At 34.6% G+C, this 25665-nt stretch overlaps 1 pseudogene; it reads left to right on the top strand.

The window, feature by feature from the left end:
- Positions 1-14622: 14622 nt before the first annotated feature.
- LOC112864832 (small ribosomal subunit protein eS10 pseudogene) lies at positions 14623-15167 on the top strand (annotated as a pseudogene).
- Positions 15168-25665: the final 10498 nt, after the last annotated feature.

Raw genomic sequence — 25665 nt, 5'->3', positions numbered from 1 at the left:
TAGCTTATGGGTTATTAGAAAAAGTGAATCTGGAACAAAGAGATTATATATTACACCCTTTAACATACATTCTGTATGCATATGTGTGTCGTCACATGTAAATAGGGTTCACAATAGAATTATAACATACAACAACGGGCAAAAGTTTTAGAATATCATTAAGCAACTATGTATTAAACAACTATTATTAGGTCTTTACTTAAATGAATAAATGTAGAATTTTAAAAGGTCTATACCCTATACATTGTAGTATGTTATGGAAGACATAGGCATACAAAGACATACATCTAAAACACAGAAATTTATCAACTGTATTGCAGTAAAATTAATAAAGAGAAGTACAGTAAAAATAAATTCTCTTAATACCTCCAGGGAAAAGAACTGAGTTTTAGCCTCTTGAATGACTTTGTTGCACTGATGTGATTTGGAATAGTTTTTATTCAGCACAGACTTTATTTTTCTTAATAATGTTACATTTTATCTAAATGTGACTCATTGGCCATTCCTAGTTGAAGAGTAAGGAGGAGGGACAGTTTTGTTCAGGCCAGTACTTCCTAAAACCTACGTCTTCAGGAAGAATGATATGACAGGCACAGTGTTTATTTATTTATTTATAATTGTTTTTGTCATGGGGCGCCTGGGTGGCGCAGTCGGTTAAGCGTCTGACTTCAGCCAGGTCACGATCTCGCGGTCCGTGAGTTCGAGCCCCGCGTCAGGCTCTGGGCTGATGGCTCAGAGCCTGGAGCCTGTTTCCGATTCTGTGTCTCCCTCTCTCTCTGCCCCTCCCCCGTTCATGCTCTGTCTCTCTCTGTCCCAAAAATAAATAAACGTTTGAAAAAAAAAAATTATAATTGTTTTTGTCTTTATTTTTGAGAGTTAGAGAGACACAGAGAGAGAGACGGAGTGGGAGCAGGGGAGGAACAGAGAGGGAGACACAGAATCTGAAGCAGGCTCCAGGCTCTGAGCTGTCAGTACAGAGCCCTATTTGGGGCTCAAAATTCCAAACTGTGAGATCATGACCCCAGCCGAAGTCAGACACTTAACTGCCTGAATCACCCAGGCACCCTGTGCCACAGTGTTTTAAATATGGAGTGGGAAAATGGGGCACCTGGGTGGCTCAGTTGATTAAACGTCCTTCAGCTCAGGTCATGATCTCGCAGTTCATGAGTTGGAGCCCTGCATAGGGCTCTGTGCTGACCGCTCAGAGCCTGGATCCTGCTTCAGATTCTGTCTCCCTCTCTCTCTGCCCCTCCCCCGCTCGCGCGCGCGTGCTCTCTCTCTCTCTCTCTCTCTCTCTCTCTCTCTCTCTCTCAAAACTAAATAAAGATTAAAAAAATTAAAAATATATATATGGAGTAGGAAAATGGAATTTTTTTTCAAGCGACCTTGGAGTTACAGAATATTAAGAAAAAATTTTGTTAATATTTTGATATATGACCTCTAAAAAAGAACCTTGGTTATGTCTTTATTGATGTTTCCATCATTGTGTTCATTCGGGTAGGGTTTTGGAGTGACCCTGCTCTCCACCCACTTTCTCTGAAGTCTTGCTTTTGTAGAATGGAGCAATTTGCAGATACTTAAAGTATTGCTGCCACGAAACTCTGTGTCTCATATTTAGTAGTTATGAAAGCTGGTGTAGGGGTGCCTGGGTGGTTGAACATCTGACTTAGGCTCAGGTCATGATCCTGCCATATGTGAGTTTGAGTTCCCCTTCAGGCTCTGTGATCAGAGACTGGAACCTGCTTTGGATTCGGGGTCTCCCTCTCTCTGTCCCTACCCCACTCTTGCGCATGCACGCTCTCTCTCTCTCTCTCTCTCTCTCTCTCTCTCTCTCTCACAAACAAAAATAAACATTAAAAAATTTTATTTTGAAAGCTGGTATATAGTTGTATTTTTCATGTAATAAAAAATAATGTAAATTTGAATGCTGCTCTGCAGTTCATCAAGCCCTGTGAAGTTGGGCAGTTTACTTGACATTTCCAGAGTTTATTTTCCTTATCTGCAAATTGATCTGCTTATGTCTTCCTCAAAGGATTATTCTAAGGAAGACCACATATCATTAATTCAAAGCACTTAGCATAGAACATTGAATATGGTAAACTGTCAAAATTTTGAGCCATCATCCAGTCAAATTTAACTGATATTCCGAAGGGAGCGTCTTGTCATCTCTCCTTGGATATTTTTGGGTACATCTGACAGTAAAGAAGTATAGAACTTTGTCCTAGGAAGTGACTGGACCAAGAATGCCAGCAAAGAAAGCCATGTTTTCTCTGGACTTTGGATCATATAACATTTTGCATCTAACAGAGGTGCTGGTGCAGTGTGATTTTTGAGGAAGAAAAATACAAGGTTTGAGTTGTATATTGTTTCTTGAGTAAAGTGGAAATAGATATGTATCACATCATGGAGATGGAAAGTAACTAGTACATTGTGACTCCTATATGAATGTTAGAAATCAACTGCCCTCCCCAACACACCTTCACATGCACACTGTCACATCTCATTTGAGGTAGTGGTGTTTAAAAATTGCATGTGGATAAGTTGGGGTGATAGTGTGAAGTCAGAGACTTCCTTCCTATTTTATGATATATTTCACTTTTTCTATATTACCTAGAGAAAAAAATACAGGTGAACACCATCTTGTACATCTGGAAGGCCAGATGCTGGCCCTCTTGTGATAATACTGCCTTCTCTGTAGCCCTCTCAAGAGGGCTATATCTCCTATGTCACGCAATAGTCCACAGGCCATTGGCTTAGAACAGAATAGTCTATCTTGTTTTTCATTGCCATACCCAGATATGACCATTCTTTCTCTCTTAAAATGTACAGCATAGAAGCTCATGAGATGACATTTATCATTGTCACAGATATCTCTGTGGCCTTTTAAACTCCCCTTCTATCTTGCATTTTAAACCCAGTTTATTGTTGTTTTCTCCAGTAGTAATGATCTTCTTTATGAATGATTTCAATATATTCAGGATACTTCTAATTTCCTGGTCAGATTAAGAGTAGAGTGATGAGTGCATTCTACCCCCAGGTACAGATAATAAGGAGCAAATTTTCAGTGGAGGATTTAAAAATAACACTGAGTAAACTTGGTCTGCATGTTATTACCATGTGACAGCATTTCTAGACAATGTCAGTAAGAATATACTACCCTTTCAAAAAATCTTTTAATAGGCTACATCCTTTTTTTAAGTTTATTTCTATTTTGAGAGAGCACAAGTGGGAGAGCGTCAGAGAGAGAGAGGGGAAGAGAGAGAGAGAATCCCAATCAGGCTCCACACTGTAGCACAGAGCTCTTTGTGGGGCTTGAACGCACGAACTGTGAGATTATGACCTGAGCTGAAATCAAGAATTGGACACTTAACCAACTGAGCCACCCAGTCACCCCAGTGGGCTACATTCTAGTCAATTATAGTTATGATTAGTTTCAAAACATACTCTATATTTAGCTTCAAATTAGTTTTGTTCACTTCTTTAGTAAATACTTTAATTCATATGGGAGCTAATTAGGGAACTCTCATTTCTATATAGTTGGCCCTCACACATTTAGACTTGGCTGTATGTACTCATTGTAAAAGAAAGTTCAAAATAGTTTGTAATTGTTGGGATTATTTCTGTTCTCCTTGGTAGTGCATGATACCAGTGTTAAAGCAGTAAGGAGTGGTAAATGAAAATGCAGTTAAAGAAAAATTTCAGTGACTGTGATTTAATTTTTTTTTGCCTATTCCTTATTTGTATGTTTTTTATGGCTATGATTAAAAATTTTGTTACATGGAAAGAGGGTATTAGAAATTCTATGTCTAGGTGTTAAATTCTTAGATGAATGACTGCTTGACTTGCTTTACTTCCTCTCCTCAAAATACCTGTTTTCATACATTTTAATCCAGCAGTCTATGCAAAGCATAGCCTGGACATTTTTATTTTCAATCATAGCTTTTGTTCATAAATTAATTTCTAAGCATTTGCTTCCTAAAATTTCATGTCTTTTAGGACATTCCTGCTAGTGCAATGACTCCATAATTTTCTCTCCACTTTGCTATGTACAATCCATCAAATATATCACTTTTACATGGTTCTTCTTTACCTTTTAAAATATTCATCTATGTTTGTTCAAAAGTCCACCACACTGTCATTGTTTTATACACACTCAACCCTTTGTCTCTGTCACTTTTTTTACCTGTTAAAATTAAATTCTTGTTAAATCCATGTCTCTGTCTGCTCTCTGTATCATCCTGGGCACTTAAACTTACTGGGGAAGTACATTAACTTTACTGGAGAAGTACATTAGGGTGCCCACAATTCTCATTTTAATTACGTCTAGCCTCAGTTTCATCACACATCCCTAAGCTGTTCACCTCCCCACTCTGCCAGATTACTCCTACCTTCTCCTCTCTCTACCAGTCTTGAAAATCCACTCCCAATCTTGAGTTAACCACCTTCTTTATTAATACACTGGGAAAATTGTTTCAGTCATATTCCATAAATTTGCATCTTAACATCTTCTGCCAACCTGCATGCCTCCCCTCTGTTACCATAAGATGAGATGTTTATATTCTAAACAAGGTCAGTTCCTTTACCTGTGTGCTAGATCCAATTCCCTCCCACCTATCTCATGGAAATTGATCTAGCAATTCTCCTATCTTTGTCCTATAAGTTGCCTTCTCTGCTGAATCAAGTCCATCATGATCATACTTCCTGGTATACTGTTTCAGCTTCTTTATAAAGGAAGAAAACAATTCTCTCTTGAACCTATGTTTTGCTTCAACTACCATTCCATTATTGTGATATAATCAATCATCTTTAAAGTTTTGTCTATTTGTATTCTCCAGTTCTTATATTGTTATAGTCCTTGAACTCATATTTTCACATCTACCACTGAACGATGAAATAACTTTCATGGTGGCCACTAGTTACTTCTATGTTGATTTATAAAATGATCACTCCTAGTCCTCATTCTCCTTGATTTCTCATACAATTATTTTCACTCCCCCTTTCTTGAAACACTTTCTTCACTAGGTCATGGGGCATTCCTCTATCTTGTTTTCTACCTTATTCTTAGTCCTCTTGGTTGTTTTCTGATATTCTCAAAGATAGACCTAGATTGAGTGTTCAGACCTATTCCCCTTCTCTGTTCTATGTCATCATCCATTTTTCTCTATAACATCATCAATCTTGTGATCTTATATTCTTTCAGCTCACTGAAGACTCCCAAATGTATATCTCTAGTCTAGGACTCTATCTCGATCCTTACACTCAGCAGCCTATTTGACATCATTCCTTATATATCTACCTAACACATGGCCAAAACCAGTCTTGACTTTTTTTATATATTAAAAATCAACTGCTCTTATATTATTCCCATATTGACAAATGAAAATCTTATGCTTTGAGTTATTCAAGTAAAAATCCTTTGAAACTCTTCCCTCTTTCCCCTCTTCCCTTCTATCCCACCCCTACCATTGTCCACATCTAATATGTCAGCCAATTCTATCAATTTTACCTTAAATTTTTTTCTTCTCCAAAACTCCATGGTCACTGACATAATCTGAGCAATCCTAATTCTCACCTTAATTTTTGTGAAGGCTTCCTCAATGATCTCCCTGCTTTTTCTGTTGCCCCCCCCCCCCATATGCTAGTCGATCTCTGTATAGAAGCCAAAGTTGTTAAATATGTCAGGTGTCATATCCATACTCATATCTCACAGTGATTCCGTATCACACAGGTACAGTTGGATCAATGACTGACATGGCCATCCAGTTCAGGCACACTGTCAGCTTCATGACCACCTCTCCTCTCACTCTCCTACTTGATCACATGGATACAGGCACACCTTGCCTCTGATTTTTCTTTGAACACTAAAATGTCCCCTGTTCCATGTCTTTACACTGGATCTTCCCTTTACCTTGATAGCTTTCCCACAAATATGTACATGACTCCAGTATGCAATTACATTGCAGAAATATTGTGCCTGATCACAAGGTGCTGGGAGAGATCAACTTAAAGTATTAATTCAAAAGGTACATGCATCTACTAGCTTTCTAAAATACAAATTATTCTGAATTCTGAAACACATTTTGATCTAAAAGGCTACAGATGGGGGTGGTGCCTGGGTGGCTTAGTCAGTTAAGCATCTGACTTTGGTTCAGCTCATGATCTCAAGATTCACAGGTTTGAGTCCTACATTGGGCTCTGTGCGGACAGCTCAGAGCCTGGAGCCTGCTTCAGATTCTGTATCTCCCTCCTTCTCTACCCCTCCCACAATTCCTGCTCTGTCTCCTTCTCTCTCAAAAATAAGTAAACATTAAAAGAATTAAAAAACAAAAGAGTACAGATGAGTATTGTATTCCTGTACAAGGATTATATACCCAACACCGTATATATTCTTAGGAGGAATTTAAGGGTTTTATTCCTAAAGGTAGTTTTTATTAGATTTTTTTTTCCATAAGGACTGACATTAGAACCTAACCTCTATGTAAGATGCAATTCTCCTGGATTTTACCTAGATGTATCCCACAACCCTTCAGATCGTTGTTATTACCCTCAATTTTGGAAGACAAACTGAGACCTAAAATTGTATAACTAGTTTAAGATGACAAAGATTAAGAAAAAGTAGAATTAAATAAAAACAAAGTAAAACTTGCTCAAAAGTTGATCTTTGCTCAAAATTATTTGTGAAGCAATTATGAAAAATTTGCAATAACTATAAACTTTCTTGCAGTAGGTAAAATTTAGTCTATAACCTTTGAAGGCCTTTTTAATGAAATGAAGGTCATCATAATTAACAATAAATATTTTAAAAAATGAATGTGAATCTCTTTTGTTGAATAAGTGAGACCTTTGGCGGGTACTGATTTGTTTTTATTCCTGTGTACCTAAAACAGGAAGGAGTCGATAACAGTTTGCCCAGATAAATGAAAGACATTTATAATGCAGAAATATGTAAGATACAGCCTGTTCTCAAAGAAGGTAAAAGCTACTGATGAAAGTAAAAGAAACATCAGTCTTGTTTCAGGTGAAGCAATTCATTTGCTTATAATGTGACTTTTGGTCTTAACTTCATTTGCATGTTACATTATTATCACCCAAACAACTTCTGCAATTAATATGCTTCATTTTGCTTATTCTTTTTGAAGGACTTCATGGTTGATTTATGGCATATTCCATACATTAAAATAAATTCTACCCCGAAATTGATAGTGATTAATTAATAACGTTAAGGTAGGTATTTTAAAATTTTAGTTTATTTTTTTGTGGCATTGCATATTTTAATTTCCTAGATGTGCTTGTAAAATATTTAGCATGATAGCATATCAGTTTGTGATAAATTGAGTCAAGAATTAGTTCTGAATTATTTTTCTACTTTTTAGATTAAAATAATATGTGAAATTAGTTTCCCCTGCTTAAGTTTCACCTTAGTATCTTAGAGATTCATTTTTCCAGTTTTCCTACTCATTTCTGTTTTTCCTTATGAAACTTTCTGTGGCATTGAGAACACTTTGTTACAGATGTACAAGGCAATTCATACCAACCATTCTTGAAATTTCTAGTTTTACCTTCAGAAAGTAATAATATAACAAGCAAATTAAAGAACCATGAAAGTAAGGAAAACAAGTTTATGTCAAAGGAATAAATGGTAGCAATTGAAAATGAGCCACCTGTTTCTCATTAAGCAGACAAGTGATGTGGCATATAATTCAGTGGCTAAAAAATGTATTTTGCATCCTAGGATCTCTCTTAATACTCTAATTTTAGGCTGTTGAAAATGATAGCAAGGGAACAATGTACCATAACAGTCTCTTACAGGATCTTCAGTGTTGTGCAAAGATATCCTTAAAAACAGAAGTCATTTATCAAATGATTATAGACACTGCTTCCTTTACTTCCATCCTAGAGTTACCCAGAGAAGGAAATCAGTAGCAATTAATAGAGATCATGTCATTCCATACCTTCTAGGAATGACAGTACCCTAAATAATTTCATGTAATTAGAAAACTTGATTGTATCAAGTGGGAGGTATAGTACCTAAGCAAATGATACCCAACCTGAACATCAGTTCAATTCATACCTCTAGCTCAGTGATGTTGATTGTAAATATACACACAACTATTTTGATGTTTATTTAAAATAATGCTTTGCCAATAATGACTTCTTTCTAATAAAGTATAACTGAAACCCTAAGGGTATCATGTTAACAAATGAAATAATAAAGTATGCGCATGAATACAGGGCACAGATGCCCATATAAATCACACAGATTAGCAACAGAATTCCCTGGTGGGAAGGTTGGGAGACATAGCAAGAGGAAAAGGCAGGTAGTTTTCCCTCATCAGATTTTGATCTCCTTAAAATTAAAAGCAGTACTTACTTATTTGTGTAACAGTATCTTCTATTATGTAATATAGGAATAATATTTAATTTCTTCACAGAAAAAAATCCACGGTATCCATATTTAGTATCCATATCCAATATGGTATCTGTATTTCTGTGCAATAAAGTTATTTATATGTAATATATTTTACCCCTCTAGTATCTACTCTCAAAAAATAACAATGTGTAAAATAGCCATCCAACTGCTGGTGGAATAATGGAAGATAATGCCAGAACCTATCCAGTACAGAAAAGCAAACAAAATAGAAAATGGACATATTTTCATTTTTCCCTTTGTAGCTTTGCTCATTTTTAATTACTTAACTTTTTTAAGTAATTTTAATTACTTAATTAATTAAATGAACTGATTAATTAAACAATTAAATGAACTAATAAATAAATAAATTAATTAAATGAACTGATTTCTCTTAAAACCTTTTGACCTTCTTCCCTCACTTTTCCCACCCTCCACCTCTCTACCTCTGTTAACCACCAATCTATTCTCTGTATCTATGAACTTGTTATTTTTGTTTTGTTTTTTCTGATGCCTATCCTTTTATTTTTGTTTACTGGAGCATAGTTGACATACACTTTATATTACTTTAACATGTACAACATAGTGATTCAAAAATTCTATACATTATGCAGTGCTCATCATAATGAGAGTGATTACCATCTGTCACCAAAGTTATTGCAATATTGTTGGCTAGATCCTTCATGCTGTACTTTTCATCCCTGTGGCTTATTTATATTATAGGTTTAATACCTCTTACTGTCCTTCACCTATTTTGCCCACTCCCTGCCATCTCCTCTCCTCTGGCAACCACCAGTTTTCCCTGTATCTATGAGTGTTTGTTTTTAGATTCCGCATATAAGTGAAATCACGTGGAATTTGTCTGACTTATTTCACTTAGCATTATACCCTCTAGGTCCATATATGTTGTCACAAATGGCAAGTTCTAATTCTTTTCTTAAAATATATTGTCAAATTAGCTAACGTACAGCGTATACACTGCACTCTTGGATTTAGGGGTAGATTTCCATAATTCATTGCTTACATACAACACCCAATGCTCATCCCAACAAGTGCCCTCCAATACCCATCACCCATTTTCCCCTCTCCCCTGTATGTCCCCCCCCCCCCCGCCCCCACCATCAACCCTCAGTTTGTTCTCTGTATTTAAGAGTCTCTTATGGTTTGGCCAGATCTAATTCTTAATGGCTGAGTAATATTCCATTGTGTTTGTGTACCACATTTTCATCCACCAATGAACACTTAGGTTACTACCATACCTTGACTGTTATAAATAATGTTGAAATAAATACAGGGGTGCCTATTTCTATAAATTAGCGATTGCATTTTCTTTGGGTAAATAAGAAGCAGTAGAATTACTGGATTTGAAGATATTTCTATTATTAATTTTTGAGGAAACTTAACACTGTTTTTCATAGTGGTGCATGATTAACATTCCCACCAACAGTGCACAAGGGTTCTCTTTTCTCCACATCCTTGCCAACATTTATTATTTCTTGTCTTTTTGATACTAGCCATTGCATCATATCTCATTGTGATTTTGATTTCCATTTCCCTGATGATTAGTGGTGTTAACCATCTTTTCATGTATTGGCCATCTATGTCTTTTTTGCAAAGCAGAAATGTCTTCTGTCCATTTATTAATCAGATTTTTTTGTGTTGAGTTATATACTTTGGGTATTAACCCTTTAATAGATATATCATTTGCAAATGTCCTCTCTCAGTAGGTTGTTTTTTCATTTTATTGATGGTTTGCTTTGCTATATACAAGCTTTTTATTTTGATGTCGTCCCAATAGTTTGTTTTTGTCCTTGGCTGAGGAGATATATCTAGAAAAATGTTGCTAAGATTGATGCAGTGTCCAAAAGATTGCTGCCTATGATTTTTATGGTTTCAGGTTACATTTAGGCCTTTAATCCATTTTGAATCCACCAAGAAAATAATCTAGATTCTTTCCTATTTATTTATTTTGCAGATAGCTGTTCAGTTTTCTTAAACCGTTTATTGAAGAGACCAGCTTTCCCTCCCTTGTATATTCTCTTCTCCTTTATTGTAGATTAACTGACCATGTAAATGTGGGCTCATTTCTGGGCTGTCTGTTCTGTTCCATTGATCAATGTATCTATTTTTGTGGCAGTGCTATACTGTTTTGATTACTGCATCTTTGTAGTATAGCTTGAAATCTGAGATTGTAATACCTCCAGCTTTGTTTTTCTTAAGATCGTTTTGACTATTAGGGGTCTTATGGGGCTCAATACATTTTTGGTTTATTTTTTTTGTAGTTCTGTGAAAAATGCTGTTGATATTTGGGTAGGGATTACATTGACTCTGTAGATTACTTTGGGTAGTATGGACATTTTAACCATACTATGGTAGGTATGGTTTATGATCAATTTATGATCATGGTATATCTTTCCATTTGTGTCATCATCAATTCTTTTCATCAATGTTTTACAGTTTTAAAAGTACAGGCCTTTCACCTCCTTGGTTAAATTTATTCGTAGGTATTATTTATATGCTATTATAAAAGGGATTGTTTTCTTAGAGTTTTTTGCTACTTCATTATTCATTTATTGAAATGCAATAAATTTCTGTGTATTAGTCTTGTATTCTGAAACTTTACTGAATTCATTTATTCTAATGGATTTTTTTAGAGTCTCAAGGATTTTCTATAGTATCATGTCATCTATGAATAGTGACAGTTTTACTTCTTCCACACCAATTTGGATGGTTTTTATTTCTTGTCTGATTGCTGCAGCTAGGACTTCAGGACTATAATGAATAAAAATGATGAGAGTGGACATCCTTCTGTTGGTTCAGATCTTAGAAGAAAAGATCTGTTTTTCACCACTGAGTATAATATTAGCTTTTGGTTGTCATATATGGCTTTTATTATGTTGAGCTGCATTCCCTCTAAACCCAGTTTCTCAGGAGTTTTTATCATGAAAGGATGTTGAATTTTATCAAATGCTTTTGTGCATCTGTTGAGATTATCATATGGTTTTTATAATTCATTTTGTTAATATAGTGTTTAACATTGATTTTGTAGATATTAAACCATCTTTGTATCCCAGGATCAAATCCCACTTGAACGTGGTATATGATTTTTTTTAATGTATCATTGAGTGTGGTGTGCTTATATTTTGTTGAGGATTTTTGCATCTATGTTTATCAAGGATATTGGCCTGTAGGTCTCTTTTTCTGTAGTGTCTGTGTCTGATTTTGATACCAGGGTCATGCTGACCTTCTAGCGGACTCTGGACATTTTCTTTCCCCTTGTATTTTTGGTATAGTTTGAAAAGGATAGATATTAACTCTTTAATTTTTTGGTAGAATTCACTTGTGAAGCCATCTGGTCTTGGAGTTTTGTTGGGAATTTTGATTATTGATTCAAATTTCTTACTAGTAATTAGTCTGATCACATTTTTAAATTTCTTTTTCAGTCTTGGAAGATTATGTTTTTAGGAATTTATCCATTTATTCTAGGTTGTCTAATACTGGCATATAATTTTTCATAGTCTCATAATTCATATTTCTTTGGCATCAGTGTTAATTCTTTCATTTCTGATTTTTAGTCCCCTTTTTTCTTAATCAATATGGCTAAGGGTTTATTAATTTTATCTTTTCTAAGAATCAGCACTTTGTTTCATTGATCTGTTTTGTTTCTTTTTTAGTGTCCATTTCTATTCTGAAATCTGTCATTCTATTCTGAAATCTTAATTTCCTTTGTTCTACTAACTTTGGACTTCATTTGTTCTTTTTCTAGTTTCTTTAGGGATAAAGTTAGATTACTCATTTTTTGTTTTGTTTTAGACTACACACATAAGAGGGATCATATACAACATTTCTTTGAATTATTTCACTTAGCATAATGTCCTTGAGGTCCATCCATGTTGTCAAAAATGGCAAGATTTTGTTCTTCCATAAGGCTGAGTAATATTCTGCTGTATTAAAAAATATGTTGTATATACCATAACTTATTACTTTCATTCTGAAATTGTTTTCAAAACTTTTAATTTTATTATAAATTAACATTTTGTTAACGTTTTTATTATTCCATGTCATTTATACACTTTATAGAAATGAATGTTTATGTTACATAAAAATCACTTTAAATTTATATTTACTAACACAGAATTTTGGAGATAATGTGCAGCTTTGATTTGTCATAAACATGTATCACCAATACCAATATTTTCTTTTTACCCAATTCTTTCTCTATTTAAGATGAGTAATTTAAAAAAAGTAGTGCTTAATTTTACAAGTCTGTATACTGTTTGTCCCAAGACTTCTTTTCTAACCCACTGTTACAGACTTTTTTTTTAATGTGTGTTTCATGGTCCCACTATATTTTTTGTGGGGGTGACAATTAAACTAAATATTTATATCTGGACAGATATATCTTTGCCTATTAATAAAAATGTTAAAATCAGCCTCCATAAATCAACTTCAGTATTTTCTTGGTTGTTCTGTCACAGTGTCGTAAAAAGCCTAAATTCAGATATCAATTTATCTTTATCCATGTTTTCTAAACATACATTTATATTTAGATATTGGTACTTTATTTTTATCTTTTTAATTTTTAATGTTTATTTATTTTTGAGATAGAGACAGTATGTGCAGGGAAGGGGCAGAGAGAGGGGGAGACACAGTATCTGAAGCAGGCTTCAGGCCCCGAGCTGTCAGCACAGAACCCAATGCAGGGCCTGAACTCATGAACTAGGAGATCACGACCTGAGCTGAAGTTGGACGCTTAACCAACTGAGCCACCTAGGCACCCCTAGATATTGGTACTTTAGATAGTATAATGCATACGTGTTATTTGTTTATAGTTGACCAGTATCTTTTGAATGATGATGTAACATTTTGATAATTTCTCAAGTTACATCTATTGACTTCCCAAAGTAGAATTGAGCACTAAGTGAAACCAACAAGAAAAATTACTTCTGTTTTGATTCTTTTAAAGTAGGCTCCACACCCAATGTGGGGCCTAAGCTCATGACCCCAAGATCAAGTCACATGCTCTCCTGACTGAGCCAGGCAGGTGCCCCAATGGTTTTTTTGTTTTGATTTTCTTTAAAGAAAAAACAATTGTAATTTCTTATAGCTCCTGCAGCCATATGCAAAGGATATGCATTGCCAAACTTTGGCCCATCGGATGGTATTGTATAGTCATTGTATTAGTTTGCCAGGCCTGCCATAACAAATTGCAAACCAAGAGGCTTCACACAACAAGAATTCATTATCTTCTGGGGTGCAGAAGCCTGAGATCAGGTGTTGGCAGATCTAACCTCCCATGAAACCAGCAGGACAACTCTTCATTGCCTCTTCCTAGCTTTTAATGGTTGCCAGAAATCCTTTGCTTTCAGCTGTATAATTCCAATCTGTTTTTATTTCTACATGACATTCTTCCTAGGTGTCTTTTTTCACATGACCATCTTCTTATAAGAACACTAGTCATATTGGATTAGGGCCAACCCTACTCTAGAATGATCTCATTCTAATTTAATTGATTACATCTACAGTGACCCTATTTTCAAATAAGGTTATGGTCTCTGCTGTTCAGGGTTAGGACTTCAACATAACTTTTGTTTGTTTTTTTTGGCGGGGGGATTGTGCATAATTCAAGCTATAACAAATAGCCAGCAAGGGAAGACTGAGTTTTACATTAAGACTTGTAACATATTCTCTATCATACAAAGTACATATTGCACTGAATTCCATCTGCTTACTGAATACATTCTATGCTACAAAACTTATCAGTAGCCTTTGCTCTTTTTTACTGGTGCTGTGGGTGCTACAAACAGATCTAGTGGTCACTTGTGATCATGCTGTCTCTCTCCAGTGTGCCTATGTTCTATCTACCTGGCATGTCATATCATTGCCACTTTTCCAAATTATACTTACTGTTAATAACTAGTATATTCAGTATGCACTTTCTTAGTAGCCTCTAGCATGAAATAATTAACTCCTAAAATTTACAGGCATTTGTTATTTGCATAGCAAATTATATTTATTTAATGTCTTATACTGTTATTACTTAAACAGGTGTTATGCACACACTTTTTTATTCTAAAAGTGCCTGGCCCAATACCTTTTGTATAACCATTTTTCAATATTTTACTGATGTATCATTAAACAGTGGAGGCAAAATATTGCATTGAAATATCCAGATAAGCTTTTTGGCCCCGGCTCTGGACATAGCAGCTGCTGAGATGTGGATGCCCAGGAAGAACTGAATTGCCATTTATGAACTCCTTTTCCAGGAGAGAGTGATGGTGGCCAGCAAGGATGCTCACATGCCTAAATACCTTGAGCTGGGAGACCAGAATGTGCCAAATCTTTACATTATGAAGGCTTTGCAGTGTCTCAAATAACTAGGCTATGTAAAGGAACAGTTTGCCTGGAGACATTACTACTGATAGCTTCCCAGTGAGAGTATCCAGTGTCGCCATGATTACCTCCACCTGTCCCCTGAGATTGAGCCTGCCACTCTATGCCATAGCTGTCCTGAGACTGGCAAGCCATGGCTCAAAGGTCTGGAGGGAGAGCTACCTGTAAGACTCACATGAGGGGAAGCTGACAGAGACACCTACAGAGGAAGTGCTGTGCCCCCTGGTGCCTACAAGAAAGCTGCGGCCTTGGCTGGGTCAGCAACTGAATTCGAGTTTAGAGGAAGATTTGGTCGTGTGTGTGGTCAGCCACCTCAGTAAAGTTGGAGATTGTTTTGTGTTGAATAAATCCGTAGCCAGAAAAAAAAGTTAGAAATGTCAAGATGACTATTTCACTAGTTCATTTGGTACAGGTACATACTGGATAGGTAAATATAAAACTTAAAATTAGAGCAAAGACTCTTAAATTAGAATGCATTGTGTGTTTATAGACCAAAAAAGTCTGTTAGAAAAACTAGTGATAACATTTATTTAACTTGATTGTGTCTTTGCCATGCACATACTTGTTTATAGTATTGTAATTTGCTAACATAAAACTTCTGTGATGTTGAAATTGCTTTATTTAAGGGGCTAAATGAACAATGCTTTTAAAAAATCATTTTACTTGAGATATTATAAAATCCTACTTAAATACAAAATTGTAATAGTAAAAGGGATAAGTATTTTACAATTAGACCCAAATGTTAATATGATAAAGATTCAAATAATTCCATAACTGGAAAGATCTTTCATAATCTTTTAAAGATAAAAAAAAAATAGTAGTTAATTCTTTTTTGTGGTAAGACATTGTGCAGCTGAAGAGAATTTAAGATAAAATTTATAGCAGGACTATTGAAACTTAATTTTCCTTGAATGTCATTTGTGTTTTCTTCCTTGCTATCTGTAAGTGGAATTTTACCCAATCTAAACCATTTCCTATTAATTCTAAGGTACCTAACCCCATACTAGGCCTCTAAAGGGAGCTATTTACATTTCACAAGCAAAGAAATTCGTTTTCAGGATGTTTCTATATTATGACAGCAAGATTAGTTCAAAAATGAAAAGTTCAGACAATCAACCAGCTGTTTCATATACAAAATGCCAAACATCTGGTTCTCTTGACTTTTTTTTTCCCCTCACTGACTTGATTGAAACAGCAGGGTTGATTGTGTTGTGCAAATATAGCCTCAGAGCAGGAAAATTAGGGAGAAAAAAAATCTTGACTTTATTGTAGATTTTTTTTTAAATCCCAGATTCAGAGATTCTGAGGCTATAGTGTCAGCTATTTGAACAGACTGCTTTCTATTGTTTTCATAGTTGACTCAGTAAGATGTTTATGAAAGAACTCCAACTGCAAGATAATTTTAATTACCATAGTTATTAGCATTTCTGTTCCCCTGTTACCTTCAAAACATGCTTTTCTCAAGTCTAGACAAATGAACTAAAGACTGTTTAGATCTTCATTACAATCCCAGTTCCATATATAAACCAGTGTTCTGCCTCAAGAGATGGCCATTTACTGTATAAATATTTGCACATTACAATGGATGTAGTATAAGACCCTATCTCATACTCCTGTATGAATGTGAAATGTAATCTGAGGCCATCAAGTCAACGGAGTTGTACTTATTCACATTTGTGATAATATGCTGTTGCCAGCACCTGCTATGCATTTCTTACACAGTTTAGTACCACTTGAGAGAAGTTGGGAACCATTAAGATGAAAATTAGTGTATTCATAACAAAAGTCAACAGACTGTCAGCTATCAACAGGAAAGCTGTAGTGAAATGATAGAGTGAAAAACCATAGACAGAGAAAGAAAAGGAAAATATCAAAGGGAAATGAGAAGTAATAGGAGAAAGGCCTCAGACCAAAATCAAGACCATGCTTCAGTGGAAAATCCAGAAACATGTCCTATATAAAAATTAATCTATTTAAGTATTTTGTCTACATAGTGAAGATTCCAAACAGCAATGCTTTTTCCATGCCTTGTGTGTATATATCTATGCATAATATTACTGAAATTGCATCAAAAGATAAAAGCAAGTTTAGTCTTATAGCACTTAAAGAAATGACCTTCAGTAGATAGTATTTGTAATTACCGGGTTAGGTTGTTATATTTTGCTTATCAAGTTGGAGATGAAAAGTGAAAAACCAAAACCCAAACTACAAATAGGAAAGAGGAAAAGAGAAAGAAATTTAATTACAGGTACCTTTTCAGTTCTTCCCATACTTGAGAATAAATTTCTTCTAGCTTTCCAGCTGTGAAGACAGCCATTGTTCTCAGGGGAGCTAATTATACTAAGAAGCTTGCCTTCCTGGTGGGCTCTAATAAACACAGTTCATTGCAGAACTTTACCAGTGTGTGTCAAAGACCCACAACTGTGTGTGGCTGATGCTAGGGGCATGCAGTACAGAGCTCTGTAATATAGCTGCAGTAAACAACACATACCATTACTAGGGAAATATAGGAATAGTACAGAGGCCTCAGGAATGGGAAGTTATGGTTTCATTAATGCTGAACTGTAGGGGTCAAAGAGCTAATGAAGGGGCTAAAGGGCTAATGATCCCACCTATGATAAACACTATTTACCACGTAGTCTTGAGCAGACTTCTATGTTAGCAGGAGTCGCATGGAGGGGACTGTGTTAGCCATCTGCTCACTGTTCTAGTTGCCATTTTTTTCTACTTGCTCAGTTACTATAAACAGTGACCTAAAAGGCAATGGAAAGGGAAACAGAGATATGCTGGGAGGGATTTACAAAATAAAGCAATAAAATAGATGCAACATCTAAACAACTTTGCCTATAATTTTGAAGTTAGAGCTTTGTAAAAGAGTACTCAGTTATAGCCATTGATTTTTTTAGATATTCACCTGTTGAGTTTCTCAAAAATATGATTATTGGTTCATGCATTAGGTCTTCATGTTGTCTAGCTGGGAATATAATTAAAACCATAAAACAGCATTTAAGTGAATGTTAGAGACTTTCAAGTCTCTATAGAGAAATGATGGATACAAGTTGATATGCCCAAATTTGTGGCCTACAAATTTTACTGTAAGTTTCTAAACTCTGTTTATATTGTGAACCTACATTTTAATCACTTTAGTCTTTGAGACAGAATACACATCAGAGTATGGAGAAAATGTTTGTTTTTCTGGTGCCACAATGAAAACTTTCCAAGAATTTTTAAACACAAACTTATTTGAGGGCAAATCTCCTGCTTTATAATGTTTTTAAAAATAAAGTTCTCTCTATATTTGACAATAATCAATAGAATGAAAAGAAAGTCCAAAATTTATAGCCAGTGTACCTTATGTCTAAGTCTTGAAAATTCCTCAGATATCAAAAGTTGCTGTGCTTAGCTGTGGATATATAGAAGATTGCTACCATAGTTGGAATGAAACATCCATGCATCATAGGAGATTCTTTGAAATTTTCCACTGGCATTTCCAAGAGTAAGCTTTATAATGACCTTATGGAAACAGCCTGGTTTTCAAGACATTCCTGTGCTTCAATTGAACAAAGTTGGCCAACTGTAACAAATAGCACAGTAGTTGACTTTTCCGGTGTCCAATTCAAATCCATTTCATCTCACTCAGGAGGAAACTGCAATTTAGTCTTAGGATTTATGGCATGAAAGCATATGTACTACTCAAAGTCCATGGAATTGACAACAAAAATATCCCCCTATGTTTATAGAATAAAATTCTTTACTAAGTTCTATAGAAGAATCACTTTCATTTTATGAAGAGAAACCCTGGTATAGAAGTAACAACAAAAAGAACGAGAACAAACAAATGCATACAAGTTACTCCTTTAAGGAAATAAAACTTTAATGGAATATGGAAGAAAAAACCAAAACAGCACTTGTGTAAAACCAAGCAATCAATAGATAAATTTTGATTCCTTGGTGTTGAAATTATATCAAAATCATGATTCTGTATACCGCATATACTTACATGGTAGAGAGCAATATATAATATACAATATCAAGAATTATACAATAAAACTTCATGAGTATTTTCAGAAATGTCATACCAAATGTGTAGCTTTGAAATTGACATTGATTAGAAGAGTAATTACAGTCATGTATTTTGTCATTGGTATTCATCTTTGAAGTTTAGTAAAACCTAAGCAAATATCTAACTTTAGAGAATGATCAGCTGTTTAAGCTTTGATTTTTTTAAACCAACAAAAGATTCACTGGATATATTGGAAAAGTGAACTGTGGGCATCAGATAAACTTAAGTTCTCAACATTGATCTTGATTTTTCTAGCATTGTTACTATGAATGATAGTTTCCTTATTTACACAAATTGCATTGTCTTTGGTAATCTACATAGAATGTATAAAAATCTAACAAGACAAATTAATTTTGTTTGAAATATACATTTAGAATTGTGGGGGAAAAAAACAACTAAAGACAATGTTTGAAGACCAGAAGGTGTGAGAATTCAGGGCAGAATCATCTTGTTTTTATGTTTTTGCAGATCCCATTTACCTTTGCTGGAAAATTTTACCTAACCCCAAATGTAAAGTTAATTTGCAGAGAAATAACTATTCAAATCTTTTCCTAAGGGATTGTTGTGTGGCTGATGCTGAGTATTCCGCATTGCTAAAATCTGCATGCCAGTATAGTTGAAATTTTGTGCTTTCCATTCCTGGAGTCTTTGCTCCCTCTTTTTAGAGTAGCTCTGTGCCCTGAAACTCTAAACTATTGTTGTGTTTAATGGTTTCTCAAGCTGTCTTCTCTGCTGCATGTTAGCTTATAGCCTGAGATTCTTTGTTTTTGCTAATCTTTTGATTCAGTTCAACAGACATGGTTATGAGGAGGGAAAAAAGGAGTAGGCAGTGGGGCAGGAGAGAAAGAGTAGTATCTAACTAGATTTTTTTAAAATGTAAAATATCTCATTGAAATCCGTAAGTACCATGTTTATTGAACCTTAGGATACCAGTGTATATAAATACAAATCTGTGTATATTTATAATTTTTAAAAGCAGATTTAAAAAGCCACCAATCTGTAGTTGGTGTCATTTTGCCACTTATGTTTAAATAAATTTAAATATCTTATACTATTTAAGGTTATAAACACTGTTTATAATATTTGACTTTGATTTCCTCATCTATAAAATAGAGATAAATATTAGCTACTCCAGTGTGAGGTCTAAATTTCAAGTACCTAGTATTGAGGCTGATCCATAACCATATATGTTCCTTTCCCCCATTTTTTCCTTATTTTAATAAATATGTGAATTTTTGAATTTTTAAATTTTCATGATTAGAACTATTAGAGATTGTATTTACAATTATTCACTCCTGGGCACAGGATTTGAAAACAACATAGAGCAGAGTTCCATGGGTTGGACATGTGATAATATAATGTAATGCTTTGTGCGTGTAAGCCCAGAGTTATTTATCATTACAGTTTAACCTAGTCCATTCTGACTGATAAAACCATTGTAGCATAGTAAAACCTTGGATTGCGAGTAACTTGTTCTTCAAGTGTTCTGCAAGATGGCCAAACATTTCTAATAAATTTTAACTTGACAAACAAATGATGTCTTTCAATACAAGTTGTACATGACGCTGGATGTCACATGATCACAATTGAGCCATTGGTTCTTGAAATTCACTTTAATATACAAGTGCTTTGGATTACAAACATGTTTCCGGAACGAATTATACTCCCAAATTAAGGTTTTACTGTATATTCCTTACAGACCTTTAGAACTTTGAAAAAGCAAAATCTCTACTAATATGGTACTTAATAGGTGGTACCTATAGACAATCCAATCTAGTAATGATGTAGTATCATGTGCCAGACACTGTTCTATTCCATTTTTATATATTTACATCTGCTGAAGTTAATTTCCACTCTTGTCTGGCATCTAATTGGAAACCATTTAACTATGCATGAATTGAATCAGAATGTAAAGGAGCAATTATTATTATTATTATTTTTAATATTAAAACCATTGGCAGGAGTCCCTGGGTGGCCCAGTAGGTTAAGTGTCTGACTTCAGCTCAGGTCATGACTTTGCAGTTCATGGGTTTGAGCCCCACGTCAGGCGCTGTGCTGACAACTCAGAGCCTGGAACCTGCTTCAGATTCTGTGTCTCCCTCTCTCTCTGCCCCTCCCTCGCTCATGCTCTCTCTCTCAAAAATAAACAAACATTAAACTAAAAAACAAAAGAACAAAAAAAACATTGGCAGATATAATGGGAAAGAGTTTGTGTTTAAATCTAGGTCATCCTTTTTAGTTAGAATTCATTATATACATTTCATTGAATGTTGTTAGATAATCTGGCAGAGAATTGAAGATATTTTCTTTTTTGGTCTAAGTTGCAGTATGTCTGTAAGGTTCATTAATATCCTTTTCTATTTTAGAGACTTATGAAAATTAAAGCAGAATAGCCATTTTCCCTGCTTCCAGAAATAAAAATAAACACTGGTAGTTGTTATGAAGTTAATCTTTTGTCTTGGGTGGATCATGACTACTCGAATGACCTAATAGCCTCTTTAAGAGAATCTGTGTACAAGTTGACCGTAAGTTTGTCTGTTCAGATCAGTAGATTAAAAGGAAATTAAAATCTTAGAAATATTGTATTTGTGTGGGGATAGGCACTTTCTCTCCTGACACTTTTATATTGACCTATATCGTAAAAGGATCTTGAAGAACATCTTTTAGCTGCATATCACTAGAGGGTGACATTGCTTCATTGAGAGATAATGCCCATTCATGGCGTGCTCTCCATTTGGTCTGCAGCTGACAGAAAAGATAAACTGGCCATTCTCTTGGTTTCCCCTCTGATGGCCATCCTTGGGAAAATGGACACAAACTTAAGTAAAATTCAAGATGCTCATCTTACATTTCCTTTTGTATGCCACACTGCATCTCATTTTCTATAAGGATTTTTAACTGCAGGGATGCTTTCTTGCCCAGTATGCAATATCAAATATTTATCTATACTTTGTTTTCCTCTTGACTAGAGTTGTTTAATGTATATTTCACCATCAAGTAATTCTAGTTAGGATGTGGCCTAATCAGAAACAACTAACACAAGTATTCTCCAAGGTTTCCATCTGGATGCCTTAGAGAATAATGTTCCCATTGAGAAAGAGGGATGGCAGGAGGAGGGGTTCATTTGACAGTGAAGAGTAAATGTAGATGAGTTAAATTCTGGACCTGCATGTGTTTAAGATCCTTTTGGTACACTGATGGTGAGAATTACTGATAAACATTCCTTTAAGACAATTGAAAATATGAACTTAGAATTTGGAAGAAGAACAACTTATAGATTTAGCATCAGGACCCCCTAAAGTATATTCTGAATTCATGTAAAATTGGAAATACAGTTCACTGTCTCTGTGAGTGTCGTTGATTTGCATATGAAAGCACAAAATAAGACTCATTCTGCAGTCTGATGGTAGACTCCCAAATAGGTAAATGCTATCTATAAAACAAAATATGAATCATGTGAATGGGTATATGCACAGAAATTCTGAGGCAGTTGAGGGACAATTGGGACAGGCATGGTCAAGGAAGGCTTCTTCAAGACCTTAGAAGGCTAAGTAGGGATGGAGTCTAGGAAATAAGAGGAGGATGGCAGGGTGTTTATGCAAATCTAATCTCAGTGTACTTTTAGTAGATGGTTCACTGTAAAACAGTGGCATGTGATTGAGTTTCATGAAATAAATACTATGCAGAAGATGGGCATCCTTGTTGTAAGAAAACCTCTTTTCACCCAGCAGGTAAACAGGGAGCCTCTAAGAAGTTTTAAACAAATTTAACTGTCTGATTTGCAGTTTTAAAAGAATGATGACAGCTAAAGGGAATATCGTTCTAAAAGAACTAGACTGGAATCTAAGGGATTACTGACAAAGTTGGGCTAAAAATTATGGGGACATTCATTTGTGCAAAGTACAACTGGAAAGAGGAAAATCATTACTTGAAACAGAAGTAAGCTTTATTTATTCACTTGATTCATATAGTATTAAATTCAATATCTCAGAGTGGTACAGGCACTGTGTAAGCTTAATAAATACTAGAAAGTAAGAGACTCATTTTTTGCTTGTGTGAGGATTACAAACAAATGGGAGAGATAAGACAACATAGGCTGTTCTAAAGAAATGTGTTCCTTTAAGGTTTTTAGATCATGTGTGATTGGTTGGATACAGTTGGATGATGTCAATATTTTGCAAAGTCTTACCCATACATGTTCCCCCATGTACAACATATTGTTTTGAAGTAACCAAAGGCAAGCTTTTTCACAGTTGAAGAGGAACCCTGAAGAAAGCAACTTAAAATACACAGGGAGTTCTTTACCTTAATGCAAATGGTGGCTTGCATAGTTGATTTAGAGTCCAGATAAAGAAGCTATAACACTGTTTTCTTCTGTATTAAAATATAAATTATGTTTATTTTATTTATGTTATAATACACACATTATATAAATGTGTGCATCTTAGATTGAATTTTCAATTTTGATAAAAGTGATCTGTTTTTGGAAAACAAAAGCCATCAAGTGCTTATCTCAAAGGAGGAAAATTCAAGCCACACAGGAAATATAAGCCAAGTTGTAAAGAATCAACTCTAATGTTGGGTCTGTGTGCTGCTTATTTTACAGGGCCTCCTCTTTTCTCAATTCTGAAAGCTCCCTATTTCTTTCAAGGAGTTCTCAGTTTTGCATAAAATAGTAGAAATTTATCTCTGTTGCTTGCAGTCCAAAACTCTCAGTTTCAACAGCCTATTCTTACCAGAAATTATGGAAAGGAAAGAGGGATAATGATGATATACTGAATATTCAGAGTGGTAGAATATTTTGTTTTTGTTTCTAACTATGAAAGGAAATTGTGTTTACATAGAACATGTAATACTGAAGAATTTTACTCTTAATGGCGATGTAACAGAGTCTATGGAAAGCACTGGAAGAATTAAGCCTTAGGTGGATAAACATTTGTAGCACTGACATTAAAACAGGAGAACAAAAGACAACTATACACTGTGATGGATAACACTTAGGTTTTCTGGGTTGGAGAACTAAGATCCCAGTGGATATTCTTTTTTTCTAGTGTGATGTGAAAGAGGGAGTGTGGCTTAAGAAATGATTGAAAGTTTTAAAGAGATTATATGGAGAATCAACAAAGAAGATACTAAAGACAAGAACCCAGATTGCTAAAGAATTTTGAGGGCCTGCAAAAGTTACAGATTGAGGCTTGGTTTGGGCCACAGAGCACATAATTATGTGTCAGTCTTTAACTTTATAGACATTTAACAGTACATGGACAAAAGTAAGCTTTATGTACTGACATCTGATTTTCTTTTATGTAATTTTACTGATTTTCCATTCACTTAAATATTTGCTTAAAAATGGATTTAAAATTTTTTTCACAATGTTTATGACACTTACAGGTGTTTTAATTATATCTCTCCCTAGAATTCTAAATATTACTTTTATCTACCACAAAATCCAATTAGTAATTCTTAAATTAGGTTAACTTTGTAACAAGATTCTCTTGGGATTGCAGTCTGGGTAGTGCTTTTTCACTAGTGCTTTTGGTCTTTGGGAGTAGCACACTTCTCTTTCTCTTACAAAATAAGGGAGAAACTCAAATTTATCAAACTCTATAAGAACCTATTTCTTTATAAACTGTTTTAATATGGAGATTTACTCATTTTTAAAAAGACAGATTAATGTTCATTCTGACAATGAATATTTCCTTAAACTAATTCATACCTAGCAGTACACATTACTTAAATTTATTCCATGCAAAATATAAGCAAAGAGATTTTGTTGCATAATGAAATAAGCAATGCCTGAGGGCTTGAGTTTAGTGGTTTATTCTACCATTGAATCAATATTCAGCTTAAGGCAAGCCACTTTCCTGCTTTTGGTAAATTTCCTAATCCATAAAATGGAATAGTAAGTTTGACTTGCCTTGGGGTTTTTCTGAATAACTACTAACAAACCTTATGAAACAATTTTAAATTATAATGTTGGTGATCAAGTAGAAGGTGTTTAGAAGCAAAATTAAACCTTCAATAATCCATAGCATAAACACTTGATATTCAGGAGAAAAACATAACTGATACTGTCTTCCTTTTAGTGTTTATTATAATGTCATCCATTTATTGAGCTATTTGGAATCAATGGCTTAAGATGTTAGACCATATATTTAATATTTTGAAGTAAACAATAAATTCTCCATAGTCCCATTGCAATAACCATTTCAGTTTAATCAATATGCTTAAAAACAAGAATACTGGTCTTTTAAGGCCTGATTCAACCTAAGCCTAGAGAATCAGAAAAAAAAAAAATACTTGCGATGTGTTAAAGCGTATATAACTTACTGACTTTAAGGGGAAAAATTGTGGTATGATACACTATTTGATTATAAATATGTTCAAAAAAGCTTAAAACGGGTATAAAAATCAATTTTACAAATAAGTTTTAACATGTGTATAATCTGATCCTTAAATGTTAAAACATCTAAGTTTCTGAAAAATTTTAACTATATTTAATTCTTGGATAGACAAGAGTTATCCATGAACAAGAATTAACCATAAATATGTATACATTGGGATACCAGTTTAGACTTTCTTATTTTTATTTTGGAGTTTCTTTTTCTATTACCTAATATTTAGATAATTAGTTATCTCAAGGTACTAGAAAACTCAAGCCTAATATCAGACTTAACCATGTTAAAACGAAGTCTGAGATAATATTTAGAGATGTGATGCATTCAACCTTTTCATGTATACATCACACACATTTTGATAAATGCATATAGTTCTGTAACTACCACAACAGTCTGCTCACAGA

Source organism: Puma concolor, chromosome E4 (assembly GCF_028749965.1).
Source record: "Puma concolor isolate L17-30 chromosome E4, mPumCon1.1.hap2, whole genome shotgun sequence".
Lineage (NCBI taxonomy): Eukaryota > Metazoa > Chordata > Mammalia > Carnivora > Felidae > Puma > Puma concolor.
This window is presented reverse-complemented; position numbering and strand designations above follow the sequence as displayed.